Below are 21,403 nucleotides of genomic sequence, written 5' to 3'. Positions count from 1 at the left end.
ACATCAATAAAAAAATGTCATGCATGGCAAAAATCTGTTGGGCTCAATTACCCTTGTGCTCATCTAGTCTTCTTTAGACAGGCCACAAATAGGAGAAATGAAATACAGATCTGCAGTAAAAGAACGCTCTGTCTGCATCCCAGACAATTTCAGAATATTTTTCCCATCATACATCATAGCGGATTAGTCAGACTGGTTGTGTTTTTCAGAGAAACCTTTTGTCCAACCTGCACTCTGTAAACAAACCCGGTGAGAAAAGCACTCATTGTGTGTGCCTGTAACGGGAACCTGTACATTGTGCACAATGATGAAAACGATATCCTGAGAGCAGCTCCTCAAAGAGTCGATATCACATTTCTGAGGCGCTGGAGCCTGTGTTTCTGGCTCATACGGGTCATTATCTAGCCTCTGCTTGCCCCCCGTAGCCTGGGGCCAGAGAAGGAATAACAATTAAGACCAAATGAGTTCCTGATGTGCTAGAGCTCGTGAGGGCCACGCTCGTGTGTTTAAAGGACCACTGTATATTGTGTACTCTGCCCAATCACTGTATGCTGTTTAAGAAGCCCTCAAGGACCACAAGGAGTAGGGGCCATGGTTACAGAGTGGAAGGTCTCATGTTTTGTTATGCTGGTTGATCCATTTCATTTCCCCATCTTAAGGCCAGCTTCTTTTATTTATTACTGTGTGGTTTTACCAATTGTCTGTGTACATACTGTACGCCAGACTGAAGCTATAAGAAAGCTTGTATGTGTTGGGGGGTGTTACACGTCATGATAAAAGTCTTTTTCAAAAACCTTTGTATTTATAAATATATAAGGACAAATGTAAATGAGTATCTGTAAATATATGTGTGATTTGTCAGATGAAGGTGTCATGAGCCTCAGGTTTCCTGCTGTTTGCTGTTACGTGGACCTTAAAATGATTTAACATTAGTTATTTGATATAGCCAGGGTCAGCAGACCGGTGTGATGGCTCTTTAATTACGGGCGAGATGCTGTCAAACCTTAGCCATTAGCCATCTTGCACCATTCAGATGGATGACCTTTTTTTTAAGCCGTGGTCACCGAAAACACCGTCAAATACACCAGATATACTATATTAGTACCAACATGAGGGCGCTCATCCATTCTGTAAGCCCTTATTTCACATCTGATGCAGGTTTGGAACAAGTCTAATAGCTTAATGATAGCGTCCCTCCACAGCAATAACCTTCTGAGATGGAACGGCCACTTTCCCTCAAACTGCACAAGGTCTGCTCTCCTGCCCACCTCGTCCACGGGTGACTGAGAGAGTCAGCACGATGCCTCACTCCTGCACTATCCTGTTGCTGTCACTTCAGCATCAACAGCCTGATGCTTGGGAACATTCGGGGAAGATCCTTCATCAAAATGTTAGGGAAGCGTAGCACCCTTGCAGAACCAGCCTCAGCACGAATCCATCATGCAGTACGATTCCAAGCGAGTACACAAGGGTCAATGGTGCTGAAAAGGTTACCAAACGAGTGTAACTAATGAAATATGAAAGCAAGTACTGTAGGATGGGCTGGCCTTGCTCAATTACACTGACATTTCAGTACAGTAATACAAATTTACTCCATTATAAAAATAACTTCCTTTTATGACAAGGATATAAATGCCGACGACTGGCATTATGGGATGTCTGTCATGTGCAGCCTGTGATGTGCTTTAATGTGTCATGACATCAGGGATCTGTGAGCGCGCTCTGCTTTATTGAGCTCAGGTTCTGTTGGTGAACTGAGACGTGTCTTCCAAGATCTGCGGCTGCCCCGCCCTGTGTTGTGTGACATGCGGCCACACATGCGGTGCTACAAAAGGCATTCGACTTCCAGCAGAGCTCATCAGTACCATCTGCAGCTTCCGCCACAAAAGATATGAAAATAGAGTGAGAACTTAGCCTGCACACAGTCAGCAAATTGATAATGTCTCCCATTCCAAATCCATAAATAATTAACACCTCGCCCTTGAGATATACATACGTACGAGGACTATTTATTGCATTGATTTTATAAATTATTCATAAATAATAATGGAACAATATATTTAAAGAGCTGTTTTAAGTTACCCAAATACATTAACAATATGCAAAAATACAGACATAAGTCTAACATCAAAAATGACAAATATATATATCTATAAAACAGCCACCCATAATACTCACTCAGCAAGGGACATATCATGGCAAACTGGATTATGGCCTGAGCTTATGGTCTAACAGAAAATCCCCCCGTTGGGAAATGTACCAGAAAAACAGGTTCATAACAGCTGCTCCATAGTTCTGCCAATTTTGATTGGATATTTTGGATATTTTAGCTATGAGACAGGGAGGGGATTAAATTAATGACATATCACACAGAGCAGTTAAAACGACTTCAGACCTGTCACACTTTTATACATTTGTGTATGCTGATTTACACTGATTTACAGCTGCTTCTGAGAAGCTTACTGCTGTGGAGAGACGCAATTGTTAAGCCAGCAGGCTCGTTCCAAGCCCGCGTCCACAACACTCCAGATGAGCGCTGCCATGTTGCCGGCACAGCGTACGCCTAGTGAAGGTGACGAGGGCCATTTCTGTGTGACTCACACCCTGTGACTTGCTGTCCCCTAGTTGCTGCGATGGTGAATTATTATGTAATCAGCATAATGACGATGCTCTACAAAGACCAACTTATTCATATAATCTTCCTTTTGCAGTGATTGTGATGCTGGGGTGCATCTCCTTCACCTTCACTGAACAGCAGTTTGAATATGAATCCATGCAGACTCTGTATGGTTTATCTCATGGCTGCTCACACTTCTGGAGAACAGGGTCCAAATGTCCATCTCAGCCCGGCATATGAGCAGTTTGCATGTTCTCCCCATTTCTCTGGTTTCCTGCTTGTTTTCTGGCGCGAAAGCATGAAGCTCCGTTTACAGGTACCCCCAAATTGCCCACAGTGTGTGAGTGACTGCCCAGAAAAGGAGTGGCTCCCCACCCGGGGGCGTCCCATGCCCCAAGCTCACCGAGCCCCTCACCAGGGTAAGCAACTTGCAAAATGTGTGAACGGCACTAATGAGGAAGTCACTAAGATGAGCTCAGCTTTATGTCGTTGTTATTCACCTTGTTGATACTGAGGTGTATTTGAAGAAACACAAATATTTTAGCCCAGGGTTAGTTCAGCTAAACTGTGAGAAGCTATAGTTGACCTGTAATTATTCACCAGCACATGAGTCACTGCCATTTGTTTTCATTTCACTCACACACAGGGTTCCAAATCTCAGCCTAAACATCATTAATGTCAACATCCACTTCCTCTCCATCACGCAGATTGTCAACAAAAAAGTGCTGGGGCTTTTCCGTCATGGAGGGAAACATACTAATTTGGATCCCATTGGTTAGTGTGGGGGCCAGGCACATAATTATCAGGAGGCTACCATATGACTATTATTTGTCACCGTCATTCTTCTAAAATGGGCTTCAGGATGCCCTACACACTGGTCCAGATCACCAAGATAAAACACAGATGGCCCTAATTTCCTAATTTGCATCAAATTACAGCAATCACATTACAGCCAATCCCATGTGCTCTGTCTCCGCGATATTACGATCCATCTTGCCCAGTCACAAAAAAGCAAGGTGAGTCTAACAAATTCACAAAGGGGAACCAAGTATATCTTGCTTCCCCTGAGTCTGGGTAAATACTTAAATAGCTATGTGAACTGGTCATGTACCTAGAGCTCAGTGGGGCAGAGTTTAAAATAATTTTGAGCGGTTTTGCAGGAAGGCACTGTACCACGTCGTTTTTTTCTCAAGTAAAATGTCAAAGTGAAAAATAGATGACTTGCAAACAGAAGAAAACCCTCCGTTTAACTGAAATCAGCAAGTTCCAAATCGAAATCCAAAGCAGTTACAGTACCTTGATATTTACGAAACCGAGGAACCGAATTAGAATGTTCTCAGATGAATTAGTACCTTAGGTAAGATAGAACAAAATATTCAAGCCATAAAAATAAGAATTCTTAGACTTTTCTCTGGGTTGCCATCTTATCAGTGATATATCCATTGCTCCAGTATAACTGGAACATTGCTGATGTGAGATGGTGCAGTGATAGCAGGCTGTGGTTCCTGATGTGAGGCAGCATGGTGATAGCGGGCTGTAGTTCCTGATGTGAGGCAGCGTGGTGAAAGTTGGCCGTGGTTCCTGATGTGAGGCAGCATGGTAATAGCGGGTTGTGGTTCCTGATGTGAGGTGGCACGGTGACAGCGGGCCATGGTTCCTGATGTGAGGTGGCACGGTGAAAGCGGGCTGTGGTTCCTGATGTGAGGCAGTGTGGTGAAAGTGGGCTGTGGTTCCTGATGTGAGATGGTGCAGTGATAATGGGCCGTGGCTCCTGATGTGAGGCGGTGTGGTGATAGTGGGCCATGGTTCCTAATGTGAGGCGGTGTGGTGATAGTGGGCCATGGTTCCTGACATGACATGGTACAGTGATAGCAGGCTGTGATTCCTGATGTGAGGCGGTGTGGTGAAAGCAGGCCAAGGTTCCTGATGTGTGGCGGCATGGTGAAAGCTGGCTATGATTTCTGATGTGAAGCGGCATGGTGATTTGCGGGCCATGGATCCTGATGTGAGGCAGCGCAGTGAAAGTGGCCCCATTTTCACCATGCTGCCTCACATCAGGAACCACAGCGCTTTATCAACATACTGCTGACACTGCCTGACACCTTGATGGTGGATGGGGGAGGGGAATCTGTTACTGATATTTTGTGTGTGTGTGTGTGTGTGTGTGTGTGTGTGTGTCAGTGGGAGGGGGATAGAACAACTTCCACTACAGTGATACTTCTTGCAGTTGTTGCCGGGGAGTTGAATACCGGGACATAATTTCAATAAGAACATTTTAGGCTCACTCAGGTGTCATGGAGGGCATTACGGGGTTATGGGATTATGATCTCATAATCATTCCTTATCAGCCATGATGGGATGATGTGTACAAATACACCCAAAGACAAATAAAAATTTACCCGGAGATACAGGGATTATACAGACTTCCAAACATTCATGCAAGTATCAGCTTTGCAATTCTGAGGAAAGCTAATCTGAGAGATGTCATCACAGAAGAATGCTACCTGAAATGATGGGCCATGAGGTATGGAACAAATAGTTTTAAGAGATCAAACAGGGAAGAATTCTGTGTAAAAATAACTGAAATAAAGTAAACAAAAGCCTAAATCGATTAGGGTTCAGTAGGATGTTAGAAATTTTGATCTAAAAAACAAACACATCAACATTTGTTAACAACAAATAGAGTTAGCAACAGTTAAAGTACAGTATATTTAAGGCATGTTTGTGTTACATACACAAACCCCATTATTAATGGAACAAAAGCAAGCATTAATTGTTTCATTTTCCTTTTTCAGCAAATGGAATGTTGTTCCCCGTGTTCACAGCTCATTAGCAAGCAACATGTCACCTCTCCCTGGGTTTCCATGGAAACACTGCGGACAATAGGTACAGAATTATGAAGAGAGAAGCCAGCACTAGGCAAAGTGCTGCACCACAAGCAGATTTGGGATATGGTGTTCCTCATCGTGATGGGGGCCATCCTATGAGGCTGAGCATCAGACGTACGGGAATGGCAGGTATCGTGTTCCTCATCATGATGGGGGCCATCCTATGAGGCTGAGCATCAGACGTACAGGAATGGCAGATATCGTGTTCCTCATCATGATGGGGGCCATCCTATGAGGCTGAGCATCAGACGTACAGGAATGGCAGATATCGTGTTCCTCATCGTGATGGGGGCCACCCTATGAGGCTGAGCATCAGACGTACAGGAATGGCAGATATCGCGTTCCTGGTCGTGATGGGGGCCACCCTATGAGGCTGAGCATCAGACGTACAGGAATGGCAGATATCACGTTCCTGGTCGTGATGGGGGCCATCCTATGAGGCCTGACAGTGACAAAGTTTCATTTTACTTCAGTTAGTAATTACTCAAGAAAATTACGTCATTTACTCTCTGGATATGAATTAATTGTCTTCAGTTTTACAAAAATGGAGGTCACACGGGAATGACATACGGCCCGCGGGCCACAACTGGCCCACCAAAGGGTCCAATATGGCCTGCGAAATTAATTTTACAAAGTGTGAAAATTACATAGAAGAAATGAATTGCAATTTTTCAAAAAAGTAACTGCTATTCCCAATTTGTCCACTAGGGACCACACTATTTTAGAGTGTCTTAGACATACAGTAAAATCACATTATAACGGACTTCAAGGGACCTGGCAAAACAGTCCATTATATCCAGAGTTGCTGTATGCGCAGAACAGGACACCATTTACTCATGCCACACCCCAGCAGTCACACTTGTGGTATAGATTATTATATTGTGCATGTAGTAATCCAACTTTACCTGACCAGATGCGTGACTATTAATAATCCCGACTACGTATCTGCGCTGGATATCACAGGCACGCCACACGCCTTGTAGGTGGAGCTGCATGTCCGTTATAGCGGAACAAAAACGAAATTCCGTTATATGAGAGTCCGCTATATCCGATGCTTTTTCTGCATGTTCGTAAAGGCGCTCGGGCAGGACAAACGAACCTCGTCCGTTATAGACGATATTCTGTTATAAGGGAGTCCACTATGACGGGATTTTACTGTAATACAACACTTAGACCCAGAACTAAACAGCAGATGGCAGCAACATTGTCAAGCTAGCAAATTGTTTCATGCTGAAGCAACCGGCAAACTGTTAATACATATCTAGAACTGAGTTGTTCTAAAAGTGCCAATTTTGCCATATCTTTTGATGTATTCCATATGCGCCTTTGTTGTCAAAATGACCTTACTGTATGTGGCCCTCTCCTTACCCAAAATGTCTTTGTCAAAGAAGAGAAAAGTGGAGAGTGAGTGCAGAGTTTTCCAAGAAAAATGGACCAATTCCTATTTATTCACAGAACTGGATGGAATACCTGTGTGCTTGGTGTGTTTGAAGCAAGTTTCAGTGCACTACACTGACGTTTTAATCATAAAGTGTATTACTATTCTTCATTTTCAGATACCTGTGACTATGTTTTGTGTCTTTGTAGATCCACTGTGATCTGAGGCATAATATTGTTGAAATTGCACTTATTTTTCCTATGAAATTTCAGGTTGTGCATGTTTTGTAAAAGGATGGTTAATTAAATTTAAATATTTTCTTATTTGTACTTTCACTTATTTGTAGTCCTTTACAATAAAACAAACGGAAAATTATAGCATTCTTGTTATGTATAGGTTGTTATGCTATTATTTTACTGGTCTGGCCCAGATGAGATCAAATTGTGCCATACAGTATGTGGCCCCTGAACTAAAATAGGTTTGGCACCCCCGATCTACAGTAAGCAGATTTGGAACACATACATAAACACTGTGTGTAGACACATTGAAATTGTCATGCTACATCAAGCAAAAATGAACAAAAAAACATTCATTATGTTTATATAAGGCTATAAATAGGTCTATCAAATGGGAAATGTTGATACATGTGTATATACTGTTTGAATTAACTTTCACAGTCTAGGCTTAGATATGTGTTTCTCCTGTTGTACGAAAGGATTAAGGCTGGGAGTGCCTTATAGCAAAACAGACAGATGAAGTGTAGCAAGCCGTGAAATCACAGTCCTGTGACTCCAATAATACTCGTATAATCAAAATACACCTGGATGAAAGTTCCACAAAATAGTGTCAGTGTGTCAAAAAGTTAAATTTGGAAAGACCGTTTACAGTTATAAACGGGTGTTCACAACTCAGTCTGTCAAGCCAAAAATCAAATGTGTGTGTGAATGGTGAGTGTGCCCTTCGATGGGCTGGTGCCCCATCCTGGGTTGTTCCCTGCCTTGCACCCCGGGGTCTGGACTCCCCGCAACCCTGAATAGGACAAGTGGTATGGAAGATGAATGAATGACTGAATCCAAAAATCAATATCTGTCTTGTTCCTTTTTTTCATTTTATAAATGAATTGTGGTAAGGTTGGTCAAGTTTGTTTTTCCACACAAAGTATAAAGGTGAGAGAAAAACCAGCAGCTTTGTGACATGAAGCAGCCTCCCAAATTCACAGAGGAAAAACTAGACTGTCCAGGCAGGAAGTGGTCAGCTAACAGGAGGACCAAAACAGGATGGTGACGCTGCAGGGAAAGTCACGCTTGTCAGGGGCAAAAGGCAGCAGTGACCTTATAACATTCTTCTCAGAGACAAGAGCCTGGATCATCTCGACTGACATCCATCCCACAGCACTCCTCTGCAGGTATAAGGTTAGGGTCAGCTGAGAAAGTGAGGGAGATGGCGGATTTCACCCGGAACACACCATGCTTCTGCTCCTGTGCCACCCAACTCGATTAATGGTCCTACACACGTTGTTGATTTAGACAAGCTGTTTTAACTAAAGCACACATTATGCACATTGTTCATCTCCAGCCAAATACCTACACTGACATTTATAAGGCAAGTAAAAATAGGCTTTTCCATATTTTACATAAATATTACAGTCATTAAACACATTGCACACTCATATTATACAATTGTTTTTAAATGAGTACATCAGTTTAATGGCAGTATGTTTTAATTGTGTATATTAATGGTACAAGCCATGTCCAAAACACATATACAATGACACAGAGAAAAATGTCCAAAAGTTAGACAAATAAATGATACATACACCGCTTATGTAACATACAGTGCATATCATATATCAAAGCATACAGACACACATAGAGCACTGTGGCTGGTTCACTTCCTGAATGTATCTCTGTGTCTGCCTCTGTGTGTGACTGTGTCTATCTTAGTGTGTGTAACTGTGTTTATCACTGTGTGTATCTCCAAGTGTATCTGTCACGTCCCGCTCCGTCCACTCCCGATGTGTGCCACGCCCACCTCGTTACCTCGTGTGATTCCCTGATTGTTTCTTACCTGTGATTCGTTACCCTTAGCCTGTGTCTTGTATTTAGTCTGTGTCTAAGTCAGTGTACCCCAGATCTGTCATTGTTGTATAGTCCGTCGATGTCCGCACCTGTCCTTCTGCCTTTAAAGAAACCCTTTTACCGGACTTCCTGGCTTCGCTCGCCTGCTTCCTTGCTCGCACTCCCCACCGAAGCTGACAGTATCTGTGTGTAACTGTGTTTATGTGTGTGTCTACCTCTGTGTGTAACTGTGTGTATTTTTGTGTATCTTAGTATGTGTTTCTGTGTTTATCTCTGTGTGTATCTTTGTATGTCTCTGCGTGTATCTGTATTTATCCCCGTGTGTCTGTCTCTGTCTGTTCCTGTATTTATCTCTGAACCTACATTCCTTCCAGGGTGTTCTGTCACCTCATGGGAGAGGCTCCACACTCACTGTCACCCTATACTGGATAAGTGGATATGGATGGATGGATGGATGGATATACACTACATACTGTACTCTTTCCATCATGCTGTGAACTATAATTTAGTGTACCATTTTATTTCTTCTGATTATTCCCAGGATATATTCACATCAATACTGAAATGTAAAATAAAAAAAACATGTAAACAGTTCCACCATGCAGAATAGCACTTTAAACCTATAATCTAACTTTGCGATGAAATTTGCAAATTTAAATGGACTGCTTTTATTTTGAAGATCCCATCTCATCATATTGGGATCACACTGAGCAGTACTGGTTACTGCCCTTTGTCCCCTTCGCTTCTCAGCGCTAAGGAGAGAGTTAGCAGCTAATCATTAGAACTGGGCTAAAATGCAGTTTTTGCTTTTATTATTTACTCGGCACCTGACAGTGAACATGTGGACTATGTGCATAGTGGACTATGCCCCTTAAAGACAGCGGGAAACTTCCTACTCAGTTAGATAAATGTACCTCTGTAGCTGTCCACTTCTGAAAATGCCTGGAATCCCCACAAACAAGTGCTATCATAAAAACAGGGGTCAATCCTACAAAGTCATACTCAGTGGACTTTAAGTGTTGGTTTATAGTTCATCTCTCCTTTGTTTAATATTATTCAAATTATCTTTTAAACAGTTTGCGATAACTGCTCCAAAATTTGTTTTTTTTACAAAAGACAAAAAGGCTGAGTTTTTAGTTTTTAAAATTTTGTGGGATTTATTTGTGTAATAAGCTGTTCAACTTCCCCTCCACCTCAAACTGGGACAGCCAGCAACATAACCCACCGCCAACTCCTGTCTTTTTCCAGTACATACCAACCACACACCACATTACAGGGTTATGATCCTGCTTTATGGGTCTGCAGGCCTGCTCAGCACCATGTTGTATCTGCAGTTTAGCCTTTTCAAGGATGCAGCCCACACAGCAAAATCAATAACCTGAACAGCATGAAACATGAGCCTCTTTGAAATATGATTAGATGGAAGAGATGCAGGAGCAAATTGAGTGTTCCTGGACCCCTTTGGTGAGTAAGACGCCACAATGACCAACCAGGTGGATTCAGCAATTAAGCCTGATAACAAGACAGATATTGACATGGCAGCCAATCAGAATCTCTGAGGGGTCTAATCGCCTAAACGACCGACCAATCTCCCAAGCCAGTGACAAATCAGCATTTCAGACTGGCCTTATTACCAAAAGCACCACTTGATTACTATGTCTCAACAATAAAGCACTTTAGTTCATACAAACATTTCAGAAAGTTGGCAGAAACCGAAAATTAAAGCAATTTATCCAAGTGCCAGGCTTATGGCGGAACGTTTCATTGACAAGTGCCTTTTATTTTCACACTGCCTGCTCTGAATTTCAATTGAATCCCCTGATAGAAAACTTCTGACAGACACAAATTCTCCTGGTGCATGGATCGCACTGCTTGCCTCGCCTGTCCAGATGCCTCTTCTCTTCCTGTTACATAAGCCTGCACCATGAGTCATGGAACTTTGTGTGGCTAACTGCTAAGTGCTAACTGGTCTGTCCCTCGGTGGTGTTTGTGTGTGGGGGGGGGGGGGGGCACTTCAGCCCTCACACCCCAGCATTTAGACTCACCTGCTACTGTGCAAATACAAAAGAATCTTTACAAATTCTCTATCCGTGGGAATCACAAAAAAGAGCTCTTAAATATCCCCAGCTGTGCAATTTACATTTTGACTGGCAGAGGTGATCCACCTAAATGGATTTCTTTCTCTTTTAAAGCACTTTTGATCAGGACATGTCTGTTTTATATGTAAGAAGACGCCTTTGATGTATAATTGCCCCCGTTATCACTCAGATATCTGTTCGGATTCATACACTTTTGTAGCAGCCTTCATTTCATGCATATATTCCAACTTAAATGTTTCTGAAATAGAACAGAAGGCAAAAGCATCTATTGAGGGGTAAAATTTCAAAGCTTTCACTGAAGATATAACATGTTCCCCTCATACTGGGAAGAACACGTACTGCTTAGTCTGAAACTGCACGTTTTAAAAACAAAAGCCGGACTGAGATACAATACTGTGGTAGAATTGGTAGTGAAGGAGCCATGCAGCCATGGCAGAGCAAGTGCTCTCGGACAGCCCATATGAGCATGCCCAGTGCGCCTCAGATAGCCCATCTGAGCATGCCCAGTGCGGCTCAGATAGCCCATCTGAGCATGCCCAGTGCGCCTCAGATAGCCCGTCTGAGCATGCCCAGTGCGCCTCAGACAGCCCGTCTGAGCATGCCCAGTGCGCCTCAGATAGCCCATCTGAGCATGCCCAGTGCGCCTCAGATAGCCCATCTGAGCATGCCCAGTGCGCCTCAGATAGCCCATCTGAGCATGCCCAGTGCGCCTCAGATAGCCCGTCTGAGCATGCCCAGTGCGCCTCAGACAGCCCGTCTGAGCATGCCCAGTGTGTCTCAGATAGCCCGTCTGAGCATGCCCAGTGCGCCTCAGATAGCCCGTCTGAGCATGCCCAGTGTGTCTCGGACAGCCCATATGAGCATGCCCAGTGCGCCTCAGATAGCCCATCTGAGCATGCCCAGTGTGCCTCAGATAGCCCGTCTGAGCATGCCCAGTGCGCCTCAGATAGCCCGTCTGAGCATGCCCAGTGCGCCTCAGATAGCCCCTCTGAGCATGCCCAGTGCGTCTCAGACAGCCCCTCTGAGCATGCCCAGTGCGTCTCAGACAGTCCCTCTGAGCATGCCCAGTGCACCTCAGACAGCCCGCTGCCCGTCTGAACATGCCCAGTGCGCCTCAGACATGCTCTGGCACCACGCCTCTTCACAGCACCTTACACCTTAAAACCAAACAGGCTCACACTTACACCTTTACACATACTGTATATTCATAGGTCTTATAATGTCTGTATTATCCTACAGTAGAAAACAGTGCTAATTTTCAGAAAATGTGGGCTTAACAGAGCACGAAGCCAACTTCACAGCTATGAACACTAGACATTGTTGGTTTTTACCTAGGTCCTGGGATACCGAGAAAAGGTTCATGTTCTTACTGCAGGGGTGCAAGTATAAGGAAAGGAAGCACAGGGCACCAGGCACCCCACGAGGGCAGTGCGTGTTTTCAGAGCCATTCCTACACAGCGCCATCAAAAGGAACATTTGCCAGGAACACTGAGTGATAACCTCATCTCATTGTTGCACACTTTATACACAGAGGAAGATGAGAAGGTCCCGTGGTGAGGGCTGGGGGCACCTAGTCATTTAACCTCAGTTAACACTCACTATTAACTGGGCTGATCCGGAAAACCAGTTTTTTGGGATATAAATAGCTCCTTCATAGGTTGTTTTGTGTTACCAATTTTACAAAGTTACTACTTTTATACTGCTCGGGAGACGTATGATTTCATCAACTGAAACTGCCGTGTGATTAGATGAGATTTTTGTTCATGAATACGAATACAACTCCATACAATATTCCGGTGTTGCTCCGTCAGTAAGGTTCAACAGTTCATTTATAAAATATATTCTTGATTAATATGCCACGATAACATCTATATGCACCTAAAAATAGCTTTGTAATTCCTACGATATATTTTCCAGGGGTAAGAGAAAGGATCCCTGCTACATCGCACTGAGACGGTTGAAATAAGGCTCGGGGAAACACATGGCAGTGACAAACCCCAGTGTAAACCTCCATCCCCATCAGCCTTTGATTACAGTTTTTAAGGGATCATGCACGTGCGGGATTTTTCCGCAAACCTGCACGAATTTTCGAACTCGGTCCCCATCAGCTGTTACCAATTAACACCGAAAAGTGGTTCAGACGAGATGGCAGCGTCTTTGCACTGGTGTCACACCTTACCTGTACGACACCTGCTTCCTTATGGTCAGGTGCAAAAAGTCGCTCTCCAGCTGCCTGTCCCTCTCAACATCCACGGATCTGCTCGGTGTCCCGCTGCGGACTCTAGCTGGCTGACTCTCCAGCAGGAAAACGTCCTCTTCCTCAGTCACATCTTCCAGGCCAGGGGGTGCCACCGGGTCTTCGGACGTGTCCCTGGAACAGTGGGCAGATTGAGCCAAGCTGTCCTCGGTATAATCGGCTGCCTCGGCCATCGATAATAAAAAGTAGGACAAATCGGTGGCAGCGCAAAGCCGAGTGCTTTATGTAACAACTTATGGTATATATCCTAAATTGTCAGCTTGCAGTGAATTTCGCTCGAGAGCCGTATGGTGTTTTCCTGCTGTGGATATCGCCAGGCGGTCCCTGCTGACTGGTGCCGAACAGGACTCTGTTAGTTGCGCGCAGAAGTGAAGCTACTGGAGCTGCCGCAGCAGGGACTCTGTCACGGGGCTGTGAGCCGCGTCGGTGAACCTGGTTTAACCGGAGCGGATCGGGCTTTTTTGTCACGTATCAGGTGACTTCAACTTAAACTCACATGGACGCATGCCTGATCTGCCCGATCGGTCACTTTCCAACGAGGCAAATATTAATGTCACTCAAACCAAAGCAGCTAGGCTGGACAGGCTGATGAGATGCAGGGGATGATTTTAAACGTGTGGGGGAGCATCGTCAAACAGTTAATCCGTAATTATCCGTAAAGCTCCTATTCCTTAAACCTCATTTAGAAATTCCGTATTGTCCTTCTTTATCATTACAAATATTTAGAAAATATGGAATATTTGAAGCATGAGTGTAAAGTGGTTATAGTATCCGACTATCTGGATAATGGTTTAAATCTAAACAATGATAATAACAGAGGTATGAAATACATACAGTACCGTCACTGAAAATAAGCCTACATATTTCCATCAACAGAATTTATGTCACTTGCATCCATTCTCATTTGCATTCCCTTACACAGTGCCTTATACATACTTACTTACAACCTGTCTTATGCACACTCACACACAGCTTTACACACACTCCCTTACACCCTGTCTTATCCACACTCACACACTGCCTTACACACACTCATACACCCTGTCTTACACATATACTCTGTTTACACAGATACTCACACACAAACACACAGGTTTGTATTTATATCTTTTGTGGGGACCGTCCATTCATTTCTAAACCCTAATCCCAAGTATAGCAACCTTCCCAACCCTAACCTTAAACATAAGTAACCAAACAAGAAGCAAGACATGAAAACATTATTTTTTTTTGATTGCAGTCACAGATTTTTATTAAATTGAATTTCCCTTTATGGAGACCAAAAAATATCCCCACAAGGTAAAACATTACAGGTTTATATCACATTGTGAGGAAATCTGGTCCCCACAACGAAATAATTACACAAACAGTCACACAAACTCTTACACACACACTCATTCACACTGTCTCTCACACACAGACACTCACATACTCACACACTGTCTTACACTCACTCACACCTGAACATTGTGTCTTTAGGATATGGAGGTCTTGGTGGGGAAAATGTGTCAGCCTCAACTTGCTGTCCTGCTCCACTTCTCAACAGATCGACAGATAGTGTGGGCATAAGAGGCCCATTCAGAAGTCAAGCCTCCAAGGTGTCTGTCTCACTCAGCATGACAGGACCAGCACATGAGAAGGTAGATTATGCCTTTTTGATCTATCAGCTGAGACATATACAGGCCTATCTGTTTTCAGCTGATTGATTGCTAATGGTGCTGGCTGAACTCAAGTCTGCTGCGAGATAACAGGTATGTTTCGTCTATGTAATTATGCTTTGAACTTGTGTTGAGTACACTCTGTTTTTAACAGGCAACATTTATGAGCTCTGTCGAAATGGTTTTATGCCACAACATCACAGACCTTGACTAATGTATGTTTCTCTGAAATTACACTCTTTCTGTTCATATCCAGCCTATGGCAATATAATTAAATTATAGTTCATAAGACTTGTTCCAGGCAGGACAGCAAACAGAACCACAGAGCAGAACCACAGAGCAGAAACACAGGGCAGAGAGCAGGGGCTGTCTTTCTGCTGAAAAGTTCACCGGATCTTTGGTTGTTCGTTCATGCACCATCACTGACTAAGACTAGTGTTAAGTGACTCGATTAAATCCCCCGATGATAAATTGCTCCAACATGTTAATAGACTACTACCGATAAGATTTGCCAAGGGGGAGGGGCATGATAGATTTTCTCAACCAGCTAACAGACATCTATCTTCAACCCCTTTCCAGGAAAGTTGGGACACTCTGCAAAATGTAAAAAAAAAAAAAAAGAATACAATGATTTTTTCAAATCATATAAATCCCTATTTAATTGAAAATAGAACAAAGACAGCATATCAAATGTTGAAACTGAGAAATTCTATTGTTTCATGACAAATATATGCTCAATTTGAATTTGATGCCAGCAACATGTTTCAAAAAAGTCGGGACAGGGGCAACAAAAGACTGGAAAAACTGTGTAATGCTAGAACAAAACACCTGGGTGAATGTCTCACAATTAATTAGGTTAATTGGCAACAGGTAAGTAAGATGACTGATTATACAAAGAGTCCCCCAGAGAGGCAGAGTCTCTGTGCAGTGAAGATGGGGAGAAGTTCACTACTCTGTGAAAGAGTGCATGGGAAAATAGTGCGACAATTTAAGAATAATGTTCCACAGAGTAATATTGCAATCAATTTGGGAATTTCACCATAGACTTTAGATAATATTATTAAAAGATTCCGAGCATCCAGAGAAATCTCTGTATGTAAGAGACAAGGCTGAAAAGCAGCATTAGATATTCAGGTTATCAGGTGGCACTGCATTGAAAACAGATATGATTCTATGGTGGAAATCACCACATGTGCTAAGGAACACTTGCAAAAACCATTGTCTGTGAACACCGTTCAATGCTGCATCCACAAATGTAGGATGGAACTCTGCCATGCAAAGAAGAAACCATATCTAAACATGATCCAGAAATGCCACCAATTCTCTGTTCCCAAGCTCATTTTAGGTGGACTGAGGCAAAACGGAAAACTGTCCTGTGGTCTGACAAATCAGTATTTCAAATTATTTTTGGAAATCATGGACGCTGTGTCCCCCAGGCTAAAGAGCAGAGGGACCAAACAGCTTGTTATCAACAGGCAGTTCGAAGCCCAGCATCCATGATGGTATGGGTGGGCATTCGTGCCCATGGCTTGGGTAGCTTGCATATCTGGGAAGGCATCATTAATGCTGAACAATACATACAGGTTTTGGTGCAACGTATACTGCCATCCAGGCAACGTCTTTTTCAGAGAAGGCCTTCAAAACAATGCCAAACCGCATTCTGCACATATTACAACAACATGACTCCACAGTAGAAGAGTCCAGATGCTGGACTGGCCTGCCTGTAGTCCAGACCTGTCACCCATTCAAAACATTTGGTGTGTCATGAAACGAAAAATATGACAAAGGAGACCCAAAACTCTTGAGCAGTTAATATCATACATCAGGAAAGGATGGGACAACATTTCACTTTCAAAACTCCAGCAACTGATCTCCTCAGTCCCCAAACGTTTACAGTGCTGGTAAAAGAAGAGGTGATGCAACAAAATTTCTCAGTTTCAACATTTGATATGTTGTCTTTGTTCTATTTTCAGTTAAATATGGGTTTATTTTTATTTGCACAAAGTCCCAACTTTTTTGGAGAATATCCAGATATTCCCAATTCAGAAATCACTCCTGTAAGGCAATGCACAGTTTATGGGGGCAGGTGAGAATAAGGCTGCTTCGGAGGCTTCTAAGGATGATTATCAGCCTGCCCTACCGCTGTAGATGGCCTGCACCCATATTCTGACACTCAGCAGTGGGTACAGATGGGAGGATGGACAGGCTTATCTCCATTCATACCCTGAAGACAAAGTCATCACTGATTGTGCCCACTCCCAGTTTCTGTTCTGCATGGACGTGACAGCATATAGCCAATGTACAGCACTGGGACTCATCTCCACTCCTGTAGCCTGGGATAAATATGACGGCCAGCCTGTCCGAAGCATCCATCTTTGAGATAAAAAACAGGGACATGCCATTTGATGTTAGTAAATGGCTAATAGGGTTGTATCTGCTGCAACCTGAACCAATTTTGGGTGAGGTAACCATTTTAGCTGAAATATTGCAAGGGCAATGTCTCTTGGTCTTGTGCTGTGCTGTCAGGAAAGGCTAACATAAGTCGGGGCTCTCGTGCACTGTGGGCTGATGGCCTGATGAGGTCCCTAAGAGATCTATTGACAGGGTGCTCCATTAGCTGTGAGAGGCAAAATGGCCGCTGTGTCGCCGGAAGCTAGTTGGCATTCACAGAAACCTGCAAACATATATCTGAATGCCAGGATGACTGAGTGAAGCTGTTATTTTTTCTCTGCCAAGGGAGGCACTGCCAGGAAGAAAATAAACAGCTTTTCTGTTGTGGTACCAACAGCTGTATGTTTTCTTCACCTGTGAGGTTCTCAGCTCTGTATAATCTCTCAGTAATTACTGCAAAGCCCAAGGACGCATGGCTCCCCAGAACGTCATGCTGAGCATGGGGCAGAACGATGTGGCCTCTGCTGATTTACCTAGATGGGAGCAGAAGCTCAATAACTAGTAAGGACTTATTTTCAGTCCCAGAGGAAATGGAATATGCTCCAATTTCTAAGGAAGATACTCAGTACTAGGGTACCTATAAAACAAAAAAAATAGATTCTTGTATTTTCCACTGCTTGTACATTTGCCTCCTAACACACCTTCAGGGTGCATGACTGGGATGCCATGATTGGCCCGCTGATATCAAGCCTGTCAAGCCTGAGATTTTGATCTACAAGCAAAATCTATGGAGGAACAAAACAACATTACTCCTAGAACAGGAAAGAGTGGCTGTGAAACAAATCGTTCTGTGGCAGTCCTATTCAAAATGAGGGTATCATTAAGGCTATTAGGGAATGATAGGGCATTTATACAAGAGGGTGGCACTGTGCCCAAGGCTTCCAGTTGAGCAGTAGAGTGAAAATATGACCATCACACAGCACTGACGTGCTCGGCATACCCACAGCCTCTGCATTAGCAACTCCAATGTGCTCTGACCGACACCACCGACGGGGTCGGCGTACCCGCGGCGCTCTGACCGACACCACCGACGGGGTCGGCGTACCCGCGGCGCTCTGACCGACACCACCGACGGGGTCGGCGTACCCGCGGCGCTCTGACCGACACCACCGACGGGGTCGGCGTACCCGCGGCGCTCTGACCGACACCACCGACGGGGTCGGCGTACCCGCGGCGCTCTGACCGACACCACCGACGGGGTCGGCGTACCCGCGGCGTCCTCACTGACATGCTCACTCTACCCACAACATTCCAATACTGATGTCTGTATTCTCTCTTTGACTACATGCTCACTGTAGCTTTGGCTTTATAATTGGAGTTGCTGTCCTGCTCAAGAATAGTCAAAGTTCTCTTACAGACTACAACAGGTCTCACTCCAGGATCTCCTTGTATTTTACCTTCTACCTTCACAGTCCTGTGAATCACCATGCTTCATGGTGGGGACAGTGTCTTGTGTTTTGCATTGACTCACACTAAACTTTTGAGATGAAAGCTAAAAAAAACGGTCCAGTTTGGTCTCATCAGACCATAGAAGCTTCTTCCACTTGATTTCAGTCTCCCACATGCTTCCTGGTAAGTTCTTCCTGGCCTTCTCTTTGCCGCTCCCATATAAGGCTGCAAATGGTGACACCTGGCTGTCATCAGCACAGCCTCTCCCACCATCCACCAAAGCTGCTAGCTCCTTCAAAGCCATCATCAGCGTCTTGGTGGCTGACTTCAGAAAGTCATCCTATAGGTGCCTATAGAAAGTCATCGTACCCTGTGAAAATCTATATCTTTTGTCACATTACACCCTGGATAAAATACATTTAGCCCAGTTTTTTTTAGCTGTATGTACGCATTATAGCTAGCCCTCATTGTTCATTTGAAAATAACATTTTAAAGCATTTTATACAATTATTAAAAATGAACTAGTGAAATACCTCGTTTGATAAAGTGATCAGCCCCTTACAATGTCCCATTTTAAACTGGCTCACATGCACCAATCAGCTGTCAGGTCAAACACTACACTAATTGCCCCACCTGACATCAATTTTAAGGGTTTTGGTTACCTCAGAATAAAACCAGAAGATTTCACTACCAGTAGTGCAAGGTTAAGAAAAAGAAATCAGCATGATTGGGAAAGTGCTTTCACAAGGCCTCTGTGACAAAGTTGTAGAAAGGCACAAGTTGGGAGAAGGCTGCAAAAAGTTGTCAAAAGCTTTAGCTATCCCGCTATCCCGCCGAGTACTGTTCAGAGCATCGTTTAGAAGTGGAAGGTGTGTGGCACCAACACATTGCCTAGATCTGTCCGTCTGTCCAAACTGGATGGCCGAGCGAGAAGGCCATTGATCAGAGAGGCTACCATGAAGCCAAAGGCAACTTTGAAGGACTTTCAAGGCTTCATGGCTGGAGCTGGTTGATCTGTGCATGTGACAACAATTTCTCAAGTTTTACACAAAGCAGGCCTGTATGCTCTATGTAAAAACCCACCTGGGAGATTCTGAGGTGCTATGGTCAGATGAGACAAAAATTGACCTTTCCGGATAGAACCACAAGTGCTATATTTGGTGAAAGGCAAACACAGGTGCCAAAACAAGGTGACAAAAAACACAATACTCACTGTGAAGTGGTGGAGGTGGTTCTCTCCAGCAGGGACTGGGCGATTGGTCAGAATTGAAGGAAAAATGGATACTACAGAGTACACAGTTTATTGAGGAAAACCTGCGTCCCTCTGCAAGACAGCTGAAGATGGGTAGATCATTCACCTTCCAACATGACAGCGATCCTAAACAAACCGCCAAAAGAGCAATACAGTGGCTTAAAGATAGGAAGGTGAATGTCCTTGAGTGGCCAAGTGTGGACTTACATCCAATAGAAAATTTGTGGAGAGCAGTCCATTGCTGTTTGCCAGAGAATTTGACTGAACTCGAACAGTTCTGCAAGGAAGAATGGGCAAACATTCCTCAGTCTAGGTGTGCAAAACTAGTACAGACATATCCAAAGAGATTAATGGCGGTAATTACAGCAAAAGCATTATGATGACTTTTCCAATCATGTCATTCTGGTTTTTCTGAGCTGTTGACTTTTTTTCAATAGTTTGATGTTGTAAGGCAAAATTAGTAAATAAAGGTACAAGTTTTTTTTTGATTTCAGGCTGTATGACAAAGTAACTGTTTCAAAAGGGTATGATGACTTTCTATCAGCACTGTAACTTTGAGGGAAATTCCATGATCTAGAAATTTTCTTGTATCCATCCCTGACTGGTACTTTGCAGTACCCTCGTTACGACATGACAATGAGTTGTTTGGAGTATTTTTGTGTTCTCATGGTGTATTTTTTCCAAGCCAGCATTTCCAGGAACAGGTGTGTTTATAGCCGAAAGACTTTGACTGCTCACATATGATCTCTTTTTAACAAATGATGTCTAAAATAACATCTAAAATCATTTAGCTGCAAGGGTGATTATTATGGTGTATATGCGCATAGTAAAACAGGTGAATAGTTTTTTGTGTTTTATAACTCTAATTTTGATCACTCTGTAGTAGAAATGACACTGATCTGATGCCAACTATGATTATCAGACTGATACCAACAACAAATGCTGGATCATATATCATGGGGCAATGGAGTTAGAAACCAATCTGATTTTTCATCAGAGAAAAATTGCGAAAATGCTTGTAACCTTAGTACAACATACTATAAACAGAAGTGAGGGTTACATGATGGCTAGGTGGGTCACATGTGGGTCAGAGCTGTCAGGTCAGCTGTGTGGAAATACAGTTACTGTACTTTACGCTGAAGGATGGTAAAAACAAATCTGCAGAGTGCAGTGTGTTTCAGGCTAATCCTGCTTTGTCTTAAGTTTTATTTTTCATTCATTTTTTTATTTGTAATTTTACAACATATTGCACAATTTGCACTTTGAGAAATAATTCTGTAAATTTTTGTGGAAGTGGTTACTGAATAAAAGAAAGAAACAGGTTTGCGTAACTTGTGTT

This window comes from Paramormyrops kingsleyae, chromosome 13, assembly GCF_048594095.1.
Source record: "Paramormyrops kingsleyae isolate MSU_618 chromosome 13, PKINGS_0.4, whole genome shotgun sequence".
NCBI classification, from domain to species: Eukaryota; Metazoa; Chordata; class Actinopteri; order Osteoglossiformes; family Mormyridae; genus Paramormyrops; species Paramormyrops kingsleyae.
This window is presented reverse-complemented; position numbering follows the sequence as displayed.